Source organism: Anomaloglossus baeobatrachus, unplaced genomic scaffold (genome assembly GCF_048569485.1).
Source record: "Anomaloglossus baeobatrachus isolate aAnoBae1 unplaced genomic scaffold, aAnoBae1.hap1 Scaffold_646, whole genome shotgun sequence".
NCBI classification, from domain to species: Eukaryota; Metazoa; Chordata; class Amphibia; order Anura; family Aromobatidae; genus Anomaloglossus; species Anomaloglossus baeobatrachus.
In genome coordinates, this window is record NW_027445015.1 from 24,738 (window position 1) to 39,013 (window position 14,276).

The 14,276-nt window shown below is 44.3% G+C and overlaps 1 protein-coding gene across 1 annotated transcript in view; it reads right to left on the reverse strand.

Moving 5' to 3' along the window:
- Positions 1–14,276, reverse strand: part of LOC142286184 (pleckstrin homology domain-containing family M member 2-like) — a 64,377-nt gene that overhangs the window by 22,776 nt on the left and 27,325 nt on the right.

Sequence of the window (14,276 nt, forward strand, 5' to 3'; positions counted from 1 at the left end):
AGCTGCACTCACTATTCTGCTGGTACAGTCACTGTGTACATACATTACTGATCCTGAGTTACCTCCTGTATTATACTCCAGAGCTGCACTCACTATTCTGCTGGGGCAGTCACTGTGTACATACATTACTGATCCTGAGTTACCTCCTGTATTATCCTCCAGAGCTGCACTCACTATTCTGCTGGTGCAGTCACTGTGTACATACATTACTGATCCTGAGTTACCTCCTGTATTATACTCCAGAGCTGCACTCACTATTCTGCTGGTGCAGTCACTGTGTACATACATTACTGATCCTGAGTTACCTCCTGTATTATACTCCAGAGCTGCACTCACTATTCTGCTGCTGCAGTCACTGTGCACATACATTACATTACTGATCCTGAGTTACCTCCTGTATTATACTCCAGAGCTGCACTCACTATTCTGCTGGTGCAGACACTGTGTACATACATTACATTACTGATCCTGAGTTACCTCCTGCATTATACTCCAGAGCTGCACTCACTATTCTGCTGGGACAGTCACTGTGTACATACATTACTGATCCTGAGTTACCTCCAGTATTATACTCCAGAGCTGCACTCACTATTCTGCTGGTGCAGTCACTGTGTACACACATACATTACTGATCCTGAGTTACCTCCAGTATTATACTCCAGAGCTGAACTCACTATTCTGCTGCTGCAGTCACTGTGTACATACATTACTGATCCTGAGTTACCTCCTGTATTATACTCCAGAGCTGCACTCACTATTCTGCTGGTGCAGTCTCTGTGTACATACATTACATTACTGATCCTGAGTTACCTCCAGTATTATACTCCAGAGCTGCACTCACTATTCTGCTGCTGCAGTCACTGTGTATATACATTACTGATCCTGAGTTACCTCCTGTATTATACTCCAGAGCTGCACTCACTATTCTGCTGGTGCAGTCACTGTGTACATACATTACATTACTGATCCTGAGTTAACTCCTGTATTATACTCCAAAGCTGCACTCACTATTCTGCTGGTGCAGTCACTGTGTACATACATTACTGATCCTGAGTTACCTCCTGTATTATACTCCAGAGCTGCACTCACTATTCTGCTGGTGCAGTCACTGTGTACATACATTACATTACTGATCCTGAGTTACCTCCTGTATTATACTCCAGAGCTGCACTCACTATTCTGCTGGTGCAGTCACTGTGTACATACATTACTGATCCTGAGTTACCTCCTGTATTATACTCCAGAGCTGCACTCACTATTCTGCTGCTGCATTCACTGTGTACATACATTACTGATCCTGAGTTACCTCCTGTATTATACTCCAGAGCTGCACTCACTATTCTGCTGGTGCACTCACTGTGTACATACATTACATTACTGATCCTCAGCTACATCCAGTATTATACTCCAGAGCTGCACTCACTATTCTGCTGCTGCAGTCACTGTATACATACATTACATTACTGATCCTGAGTTACCTCCTGTATTATACCCCAGAGCTGCACTCACTATTCTGCTGCTGCAGTCACTGTGTACATACATTACATTACTGATCCTAAGTTACCTCCTATATTATACTCCAGAGCTGCACTCACTATTCTGCTGGTCCAGTCACTGTGTACATACATTACATTACTGATCCTGAGTTACCTCCTGTATTATACCCCAGAGCTGCACTCACTATTCTGCTGGTGCAGTCACTGTGTACATACATTACTGATCCTGAGTTACCTCCTGTATTATACTCCAGAGCTGCACTCACTATTCTGCTGGTCCAGTCACTGTGTACATACATTACTGATCCCGAGTTACCTCCAGTATTATACCCCAGAGCTGCACTCACTATTCTGCTGGTGCAGTCACTGTGTACATACATTACTGATCCTGAGTTACCTCCTGTATTATACTCCAGAGCTGCACTCACTATTCTGCTGGTGCAGTCACTGTGTACATACATTACTGATCCTGAGTTACCTCCTGTATTATACCCCAGAGCTGCACTCACTATTCTGCTGGTGCAGTCACTGTGTACATACATTACTGATCCTGAGTTACCTCCTGTATTATACTCAAGAGCTGCACTCACTATTCTGCTGGTGCAGTCACTGTGTACATACATTACTGATCCTGAGTTACCTCCTGTATTATACTCCAGAGCTGCACTCACTATTCTGCTGGTGCAGTCACTGTGTACATACATTACTGATCCTGAGTTACCTCCTGTATTATACCCCAGAGCTGCACTCACTATTCTGCTGGTGCAGTCACTGTGTACATACATTACATTACTGATCCTGAGTTACCTCCTGTATTATACCCCAGAGCTGCACTCACTATTCTGCTGGTGCAGTCACTGTGTACATACATCACTGATCCTGAGTTACCGTCTGTATGATCTCAAGAGCTGCACTCACTATTCTGCTGGTGCAGTCACTGTGCACATACATTACATTACTGATCCTGAGTTACCTCCTGTATTATACCCCAGAGCTGCACTCACTATTCTGCTGCTGCAGTCACTGTGCACATACATTACATTACTGATCCTGAGTTACCTCCTGTATTATACCCCAGAGCTGCACTCACTATTCTGCTGCTGCAGTCACTGTGTACATACATTACTGATCCTGAGTTACCTCCTGTATTATACCCCAGAGCTGCACTCACTATTCTGCTGGTGCAGTCACTGTGTACATACATTACTGATCTTGAGTTACCGCCTGTATTATACTCCAGAGCTGCACTCACTATTCTGCTGGTGCATTCACTGTGTACATATATTACTGATCCTGATTTACCTCCTGTATTATACTCCAGAGCTGCACTCACTATTCTGCTGGTGCAGTCACTGTGTACATACATTACATTACTGATCCTGAGTTACCTCCTGTATTATACTCCAGAGCTGCACTCACTATTCTGCTGGTGCAGTCACTGTGTACATACATTACATTACTGATCCTGAGTTACCTCCTGTATTATACTCCAGAGCTGCAATCACTATTCTGCAGGTGCAGTCACTGTGTACATACATTACTGATCCAGAGTTACCTCCTGTATTATCTCCAGAGCTGCACTCACTATTCTGCTGGTGCAGTCACTGTGTACATACATTACATTACTGATCCTGAGTTACCTTCTGTATTATACCCCAGAGCTGCACTCACTATTCTGCTGGTGCAGTCACTGTGTACATACATTACATTACTGATCCTGAGTCACCTCCTGTATTATGCTCCAGAGCTGCAGTCACTATTCTGCTGGTGCAGTCACTGTGTACATACATTACTGATCCTGAGTTACCTCCTGTATTATACTCCAGAGCTGCACTAACTATTCTGCTGGTGCAGTCACTGTGTACATACATTACTGATCCTGAGTTACCTCCTGTATTATACTCCAGAGCTGCACTCACTATTCTGCTGGTGCAGTCACTGTGTACATACATTACACTACTGATCCTGTGTTACCTCCTGTATTATACTCCAGAGCTGCACTCACTATTCTGCTGGTGCAGTCACTGTGTACATACATTACTGATCCTGAGTTACCTCCTGTATTATCTCCAGAGCTGCACTCACTATTCTGCTGGTGCAGTCACTGTGTACACACATACATTACTGATCCTGAGTTACCTCCTGTATTATACCCCAGAGCTGCACTCACTATTCTGCTGGTGCGGGCACTGTGTACATACATTACATTACTGATCCTGAGCTACATCCAGTATTATACTCCAGAGCTGCACTCACTATTCTGCTGGTGCAGTCACTGTGTACATACATTACTGATCCTGAGTTACCTCCTGTATTATACCCCAGAGCTGCACTCACTATTCTGCTGGTCCAGTCACTGTGTACATACATTACATTACTGATCCTGAGTTACCTCCTGTATTATACTCCAGAGCTGCACTCACTATTCTGCTGGTGCAGTCACTGTATACATACATTACATTACTGATCCTGAGTTACCTCCTGTATTATACTCCAGAGCTGCACTCACTATTCTGCTGGTGCAGTCACTGTGTACATACATTACATTACTGATCCTGAGTTACCTCCTGTATTATACTCCAGAGCTGCACTCACTATTCTGCTGCTGCAGTCACTGTGTACATACATTACTGATCCTGAGTTACCTCCTGTATTATACTCCAGAGCTGCACTCACTATTCTGCTGGTGCAGTCACTGTGTACATACATACATTACTGATCCTGAAATACCTCCTGTATTATACCCCAGAGCTGCACTCACTATTCTGCTGCTGCAGTCACTGTGTACATACATTACTGATCCTGAGTTACCTCCTGTATTATACCCCAGAGCTGCACTCACTATTCTGCTGCTGCTGCTGCAGTCACTGTGTACATACATTACTGATCCTGAGTTACCTCCTGTATTATACTCCAGAGCTGCACTCACTATTCTGCTGGTGCAGTCACTGTGTACATACATTACTGATCCTGAGTTACCTCCTGTATTATACTCCAGAGCTGCACTCACTATTCTGCTGGTGCAGCAACTGTGTACATACATTACTGATCCTGAGTTACCGCCTGTATTATACTCCAGAGCTGCACTCAGTATTCTGCTGGTGGAGTCACTGTACATACATTACTGATAATGAGTTACCTCCTGTATTATACTCCAGAGCTGCACTCACTATTCTGCTGGTGCAGTCACTGTGTACATACATTACTGATCCCGAGTTACCTCCTGTATTATACTCCAGAGCTGCACTCACTATTCTGCTGGTGCAGTCACTGTGTACATACATTACATTACTGATCCGGAGTTACCTCCTGTATTATACCCCAGAGCTGCACTCACTATTCTGCTGGTCCAGTCACTGTGTACATACATTACATTACTGATCCTGAGTTACCTCCTGTATTATAGTCCAGAGCTGCACTCACTATTCTGCTAGTCCAGTCACTGTGTACATACATTACATTACTGATCCTTAGCTACCTCCTGTATTATACCCCAGAGCTGCACTCACTATTCTGCTGGTGCAGTCACTGTGTACATACATTACATTACTGATCCTGAGTTACCTCCTGTATTATACACCAGAGCTGCACTCACTATTCTGCTGGTGCAGTCACTGTGTACATACATCACTGATCCTGAGTTACCTCCTGTATGATCTCCAGAGCTGCACTCACTATTCTGCTGGTGCAGTCACTGTGTACATACACATTACTGATCCTGAGTTACCTCCTGTATTATACTCCAGAGCTGCACTCACTATTCTGCTGCTGCAGTCACTGTGTACATACATTACTGATCCTGAGTTACCTCCTGTATTATACCCCAGAGCTGCACTCACTATTCTGCTGGTGCAGTCACTGTGTACATACATTACTGATCCTGAGTTACCTCCTGTATTATACTCCAGAGCTGCACTCACTATTCTGCTGGTGCAGTCACTGTGTACATACATTACTGATCCTGAGTTACCTCCTGTATTATACTCCAGAGCTGCACTCACTATTCTGCTGGTGCAGTCACTGTGTACATACATTACTGATCTTGAGTTACCGCCTGTATTATACTCCAGAGCTGCACTCACTATTCTGCTGGTGCAGTCACTGTGTACATACATTACTGATCCTGAGTTACCTCCTGTATTATACTCCAGAGCTGCACTCACTATTCTGCTGGTGCAGTCACTGTGTACATACATTACATTAGTGATCCTAAATTACCTCCTGTATTATACTCCAGAGCTGCACTCACTATTCTGCTGGTGCAGTCACTGTGTACATACATTACTGATCCTGAGTTACCTCCTGTATTATCTCCAGAGCTGCACTCACTATTCTGCTGGTGCAGTCACTGTGTAAATACATTACTGATCCTGAGTTACCTCCTGTATTATACCCCAGAGCTGCACTCACTATTCTGCTGGTGCAGTCACTGTGTACATACATTACTGATCCTGAATTACCTCCTGTATTATACTCCAGAGCTGCACTCACTATTTTGCTGGTGCAGTCACTGTGTACATACATTACTGATCCTGAGTTACCTCCTGTATTATACTCCAGAGCTGCACTCACTATTCTGCTGGGGCAGTCACTGTGCACATACATTACATTACTGATCCTGAGTTACCTCCTGTATTATACTCCAGAGCTGCACTCACTATTCTCCTGGGGCAGTCACTGTGCACATACATTACATTACTGATCCTGAGTTACCTCCTGTATTATACTCCAGAGCTGCACTCACTATTCTGCTGGGGCAGTCACTGTGCACATACATTACATTACTGATCCTGAGTTACCTCCTGTATTATACTCCAGAGCTGCACTCACTATTCTGCTGGGGCAGTCACTGTGCACATACATTACATTACTGATCCTGAGTTACCTCCTGTATTATACTCCAGAGCTGCACTCACTATTCTGCTGGGGCAGTCACTGTGCACATACATTACATTACTGATCCTGAGTTACCTCCTGTATTATACTCCAGAGCTGCACTCACTATTCTGCTGGGGCAGTCACTGTGCAGATACATTACATTACTGATCCTGAGTTACCTCCTGTATTATACTCCAGAGCTGCACTCACTATTCTGCTGGTGCAGTCACTGTGTACATACATTACATTACTGATCCTGAGTTACCTCCTGTATTATACCCCAGAGCTGCACTCACTATTCTGCTGGTGCAGTCACTGTGTACATACATTACATTACTGATCCTGAGTTACCTCATGTATTATACTCCAGAGCTGCACTCACTATTCTGCTGGTGCAGTCACTGTGTACACACATTACTGATCACGAGTTACCTCCTGTATTATACCCCAGAGCTGCACTCACTATTCTCCTGGTGCAGTCACTGTGTACATACATTACATTACTGATCCTGAGTTACCTCCTGTATTATACCCCAGAGCTGCACTCACTATTCTGCTGGTCCAGTCACTGTGTACATACATTACATTACTGATCCTGAGTTACCTCCTGTATTATACTCCAGAGCTGCACTCACTATTCTGCTGGTCCAGTCACTGTGTACATACATTACATTACTGATCCTTAGCTACCTCCTGTATTATACCCCAGAGCTGCACTCACTATTCTGCTGGTGCAGTCACTGTGTACATACATCACTGATCCTGAGTTACCTCCTGTATGATCTCAAGAGCTGCACTCACTATTCTGCTGGTGCAGTCACTGTGTACATACACATTACTGATCCTGAGTTACCTCCTGTATTATACTCCAGAGCTGCACTCACTATTCTGCTGCTGCAGTCACTGTGCACATACATTACATTACTGATCCTGAGTTACCTCCTGTATTATACCCCAGAGCTGCACTCACTATTCTGCTGCTGCAGTCACTGTGTACATACATTACTGATCCTGAGTTACCTCCTGTATTATACCCCAGAGCTGCACTCACTATTCTGCTGGTGCAGTCACTGTGTACATACATTACATTACTGATCCTGAGTTACCTCCTGTATTATACCCCAGAGCTGCACTCACTATTCTGCTGCTGCAGTCACTGTGTACATACATTACTGATCCTGAGTTACCTCCTGTATTATCTCCAGAGCTGCACTCACTATTCTGCTGGTGCAGTCACTGTGTACACACATACATTACTGATCCTGAGTTACCTCCTGTATTATACTCCAGAGCTGCACTCACTATTCTGCTGCTGCAGTCACTGTGTACATACATTACTGATCCTGAGTTACCTCCTGTATTATCTCCAGAGCTGCACTCACTATTCTGCTGGTGCAGTCACTGTGTATATACATTACTGATCCTGAGTTACCTCCTGCATTATACTCCAGAGCTGCACTCACTATTCTGCTGGTGCAGTCACTGTGTACATACATTACTGATCCTGAGTTACCTCCTGTATTATACCCCAGAGCTGCACTCACTATTCTGCTGGTGCGGGCACTGTGTACATACATTACATTACTGATCCTGAGCTACATCCAGTATTATACTCCAGAGCTGCACTCACTATTCTGCTGCTGCAGTCACTGTATACATACATTACATTACTGATCCTGAGTTACCTCCTGTATTATACCCCAGAGCTGCATTCACTATTCTGCTGCTGCAGTCACTGTGTATATACATTACATTACTGATCCTAAGTTACCTCCTATATTATACTCCAGAGCTGCACTCACTATTCTGCTGGTCCAGTCACTGTGTACATACATTACATTACTGATCCTGAGTTACCTCCTGTATTATACCCCAGAGCTGCACTCACTATTCTGCTGGTGCACTCACTGTGTACATACATTACATTACTGATCCTGAGTTACCTCCTGTATTATACTCCAGAGCTGCACTCACTATTCTGCTGGTGCAGTCACTGTGTACATACATTACATTACTGATCCTGAGTTACCTCCTGTATTATACTCCAGAGCTGCACTCACTATTCTGCTGGTGCAGTCACTGTGTACATACATTACATTACTGATCCTGAGTTACCTCCTGTATTATACCCCAGAGCTGCACTCACTATTCTGCTGGTGCAGTCACTGTGTACATACATTACATTACTGATCCTGAGTTACCTCCTGTATTATCCTCCAGAGCTGTACTCACTATTCTGCTGGTGCAGTCACTGTGTACATACATTACATTACTGATCCTGAGTTACCTCCTGTATTATACTCCAGAGCTGCACTCACTATTCTGCTGGTGCAGTCACTGTGTACATACATTACTGATCCTGAGTTACCTCCTGTATTATACTCCAGAGCTGCACTCACTATTCTGCTGGTGCAGTCACTGTGTACATACATTACTGATCCTGAGTTACCTCCTGTATTATACTCCAGAGCTGCAGTCACTATTCTGCTGCTGCAGTCACTGTGTACATACATTACTGATCCTGAGTTACCTCCTGTATTATACCCCAGAGCTGCACTCACTATTCTGCTGGTGCAGTCACTGTGTACATACATTACTGATCCTGAGTTACCTCCTGTATTATACTCCAGAGCTGCACTCACTATTCTGCTGGTGCAGTCACTGTGTACATACATTACTGATCCTGAGTTACCTCCTGTATTATACTCCAGAGCTGCACTCACTATTCTGCTGGTGCAGTCACTGTGTACATACATTACATTAGTGATCCTGAATTACCTCCTGTATTATACCCCAGAGCTGCACTCACTATTCTGCTGCTGCAGTCACTGTGTACATACATTACTGATCCTGAGTTACCTCCTGTATTATACCCCAGAGCTGCACTCACTATTCTGCTGCTGCTGCTGCAGTCACTGTGTACATACATTACTGATCCTGAGTTACCTCCTGTATTATACGCCAGAGCTGCACTCACTATTCTGCTGGTGCAGTCACTGTGTACATACATTACTGATCCCGAGTTACCTCCTGTATTATACCCCAGAGCTGCACTCACTATTCTGCTGGTCCAGTCACTGTGTACATACATTACATTACTGATCCTTAGCTACCTCCTGTATTATACCCCAGAGCTGCACTCACTATTCTGCTGGTGCAGTCACTGTGTACATACATTACATTACTGATCCTGAGTTACCTCCTGTATTATACTCCAGAGCTGCACTCACTATTCTGCTGGTGCAGTCACTGTGTACATACATCACTGATCCTGAGTTACCTCCTGTATGATCTCCAGAGCTGCACTCACTATTCTGCTGGGGCAGTCACTGTGCAGATACATTACATTACTGATCCTGAGTTACCTCCTGTATTATACTCCAGAGCTGCACTCACTATTCTGCTGGTGCAGTCACTGTGTACATACATTACATTACTGATCCTGAGTTACCTCCTGTATTATACCCCAGAGCTGCACTCACTATTCTGCTGGTGCAGTCACTGTGTACATACATTACATTACTGATCCTGAGTTACCTCATGTATTATACTCCAGAGCTGCACTCACTATTCTGCTGGTGCAGTCACTGTGTACACACATTACTGATCCCGAGTTACCTCCTGTATTATACCCCAGAGCTGCACTCACTATTCTGCTGGTGCAGTCACTGTGTACATACATTACATTACTGATCCTGAGTTACCTCCTGTATTATACCCCAGAGCTGCACTCACTATTCTGTTGGTCCAGTCACTGTGTACATACATTACATTACTGATCCTGAGTTACCTCCTGTATTATACTCCAGAGCTGCACTCACTATTCTGCTGGTCCAGTCACTGTGTACATACATTACATTACTGATCCTTAGCTACCTCCTGTATTATACCCCAGAGCTGCACTCACTATTCTGCTGGTGCAGTCACTGTGTACATACATCACTGATCCTGAGTTACCTCCTGTATGATCTCAAGAGCTGCACTCACTATTCTGCTGGTGCAGTCACTGTGTACATACACATTACTGATCCTGAGTTACCTCCTGTATTATACTCCAGAGCTGCACTCACTATTCTGCTGGTGCAGTCACTGTGTACATACATTACTGATCCTGAGTTACCTCCTGTATTATACTCCAGAGCTGCACTCACTATTCTGCTGCTTCAGTCACTGTGCACATACATTACATTACTGATCCTGAGTTACCTCCTGTATTATACCCCAGAGCTGCACTCACTATTCTGCTGGTGCAGTCACTGTGTACATACATTACTGATCCTGAGTTACCTCCTGTATTATACTCCAGAGCTGCACTCACTATTCTGCTGCTGCAGTCACTGTGTACATACATTACTGATCTTGAGTTACCGCCTGTATTATACTCCAGAGCTGCACTCACTATTCTGCTGGTGCATTCACTGTGTACATACATTACTGATCCTGAGTTACCTCCTGTATTATACTCCAGAGCTGCACTCACTATTCTGCTGGTGCAGTCACTGTGTACATACATTACATTAGTGATCCTAAATTACCTCCTGTATTATACTCCAGAGCTGCACTCACTATTCTGCAGGTGCAGTCACTGTGTACATACATTACTGATCCTGAGTTACCTCCTGTATTATCTCCAGAGCTGCACTCACTATTCTGCTGGTGCAGTCACTGTGTACATACATTACATTACTGATCCTGAGTTACCTTCTGTATTATACCCCAGAGCTGCACTCACTATTCTGCTGGTGCAGTCACTGTGTACATACATTACTGATCCTGAGTTACCTCCTGTATTATACTCCAGAGCTGCACTCACTATTCTGCTGGTGCAGTCACTGTGTACATACATTACATTACTGATCCTGAGTCACCTCCTGTATTATGCTCCAGAGCTGCACTCACTATTCTGCTGGTGCAGTCACTGTGTACATACATTACTGATCCTGAGTTACCTCCTGTATTATACTCCAGAGCTGCACTCACTATTCTGCTGGTGCAGTCACTGTGTACATACATTACACTACTGATCCTGTGTTACCTCCTGTATTATACTCCAGAGCTGCACTCACTATTCTGCTGGTGCAGTCACTGTGTACATACATTACATTACTGATCCTGAGTTACCTCCTGTATTATACTCCAGAGCTGCACTCACTATTCTGCTGGTGCAGTCACTGTGTACATACATTACTGATCCTGAGTTACCTCCTGTATTATCTCCAGAGCTGCACTCACTATTCTGCTGGTGCAGTCACTGTGTACACACATACATTACTGATCCTGAGTTACCTCCTGTATTATACTCCAGAGCTGCACTCACTATTCTGCTGGTGCAGTCACTGTGTACATACATTACTGATCCTGAGTTACCTCCTGTATTATACCCCAGAGCTGCACTCACTATTCTGCTGGTGCGGGCACTGTGTACATACATTACATTACTGATCCTGAGCTACATCCAGTATTATACCCCAGAGCTGCACTCACTATTCTGTTGCTGCAGTCACTGTGTACATACATTAAATTACTGATCCTAAGTTACCTCCTATATTATACTCCAGAGCTGCACTCACTATTCTGCTGGTCCAGTCACTGTGTACATACATTACATTACTGATCCTGAGTTACCTCCTGTATTATACCCCAGAGCTGCACTCACTATTCTGCTGGTGCAGTCACTGTGTACATACATTACATTACTGATCCTGAGTTACCTCCTGTATTATACTCCAGAGCTGCACTCACTATTCTGCTGGTGCAGTCACTGTGTACATACATTACATTACTGATCCTGAGTTACCTCCTGTATTATACTCCAGAGCTGCACTCACTATTCTGCTGGTGCAGTCACTGTGTACATACATTACATTACTGATCCTGAGTTACCTCCTGTATTATACCCCAGAGCTGCACTCACTATTCTGCTGGTGCAGTCACTGTGTACATACATTACATTACTGATCCTGAGTTACCTCCTGTATTATCCTCCAGAGCTGTACTCACTATTCTGCTGGTGCAGTCACTGTGTACATACATTACATTAGTGATCCTGAATTACCTCCTGTATTATACCCCAGAGCTGCACTCACTATTCTGCTGCTGCTGCTGCAGTCACTGTGTACATACATTACTGATCCTGAGTTACCTCCTGTATTATACTCCAGAGCTGCACTCACTATTCTGCTGGTGCAGTCACTGTGTACATACATTACTGATCCTGAGTTACCTCCTGTATTATACTCCAGAGCTGCACTCACTATTCTGCTGGTGCAGTCACTGTGTACATACATTACTGATCCTGAGTTACCTCCTGTATTATACTCCAGAGCTGCACTCACTATTCTGCTGGTGCAGTCACTGTGTACATACATTACATTAGTGATCCTGAATTACCTCCTGTATTATACCCCAGAGCTGCACTCACTATTCTGCTGCTGCTGCTGCAGTCACTGTGTACATACATTACTGATCCTGAGTTACCTCCTGTATTATACTCCAGAGCTGCACTCACTATTCTGCTGCTGCAGTCACTGTGTACATACATTACTGATCCTGAGTTACCTCCTGTATTATACCCCAGAGCTGCACTCACTATTCTGCTGCTGCAGTCACTGTGTACATACATTACTGATCCTGAGTTACCTCCTGTATTATACTCCAGAGCTGCACTCACTATTCTGCTGGTGCAGTCACTGTGTACATACATTACTGATCCTGAGTTACCTCCTGTATTATACTCCAGAGCTGCACTCACTATTCTGCTGGTGCAGTCACTGTGTACATACATTACTGATCCCGAGTTACCTCCTGTATTATACCCCAGAGCTGCACTCACTATTCTGCTGGTGCAGTCACTGTGTACATACATTACATTACTGATCCTGAGTTACCTCCTGTATTATACCCCAGAGCTGCACTCACTATTCTGCTGGTCCAGTCACTGTGTACATACATTACATTACTGATCCTGAGTTACCTCCTGTATTATACTCCAGAGCTGCACTCACTATTCTGCTGGTCCAGTCACTGTGTACATACATTACATTACTGATCCTTAGCTACCTCCTGTATTATACCCCAGAGCTGCACTCACTATTCTGCTGGTGCAGTCACTGTGTACATACATTACATTACTGATCCTGAGTTACCTCCTGTATTATACTCCAGAGCTGCACTCACTATTCTGCTGGTGCAGTCACTGTGTACATACATCACTGATCCTGAGTTACCTCCTGTATGATCTCCAGAGCTGCACTCACTATTCTGCTGGTGCAGTCACTGTGTACATACACATTACTGATCCTGAGTTACCTCCTGTATTATACCCCAGAGCTGCACTCACTATTCTGCTGCTGCAGTCACTGTGTACATACATTACTGATCCTGAGTTACCTCCTGTATTATACCCCAGAGCTGCACTCACTATTCTGCTGGTGCAGTCACTGTGTACATACATTACTGATCCTGAGTTACCTCCTGTATTATACTCCAGAGCTGCACTCACTATTCTGCTGGTGCAGTCACTGTGTACATACATTACTGATCCTGAGTTACCTCCTGTATTATACCCCAGAGCTGCACTCACTATTCTGCTGGTGCAGTCACTGTGTACATACATTACTGATCCTGAGTTACCTCCTGTATTATACTCCAGAGCTGCAGTCACTATTCTGCTGCTGCAGTCACTGTGCACATACATTACATTACTGATCCTGAGTTACCTCCTGTATTATACTCCAGAGCTGCACTCACTATTCTGCTGGTGCAGTCACTGTGTACATACATTACTGATCCTGAGTTACCTCCTGTATTATACTCCAGAGCTGCACTCACTATTCACTGTGTACATACATTACATTACTGATCCTGAGTTACCTCCTGTATTATCTCCAGAGCTGCACTCAC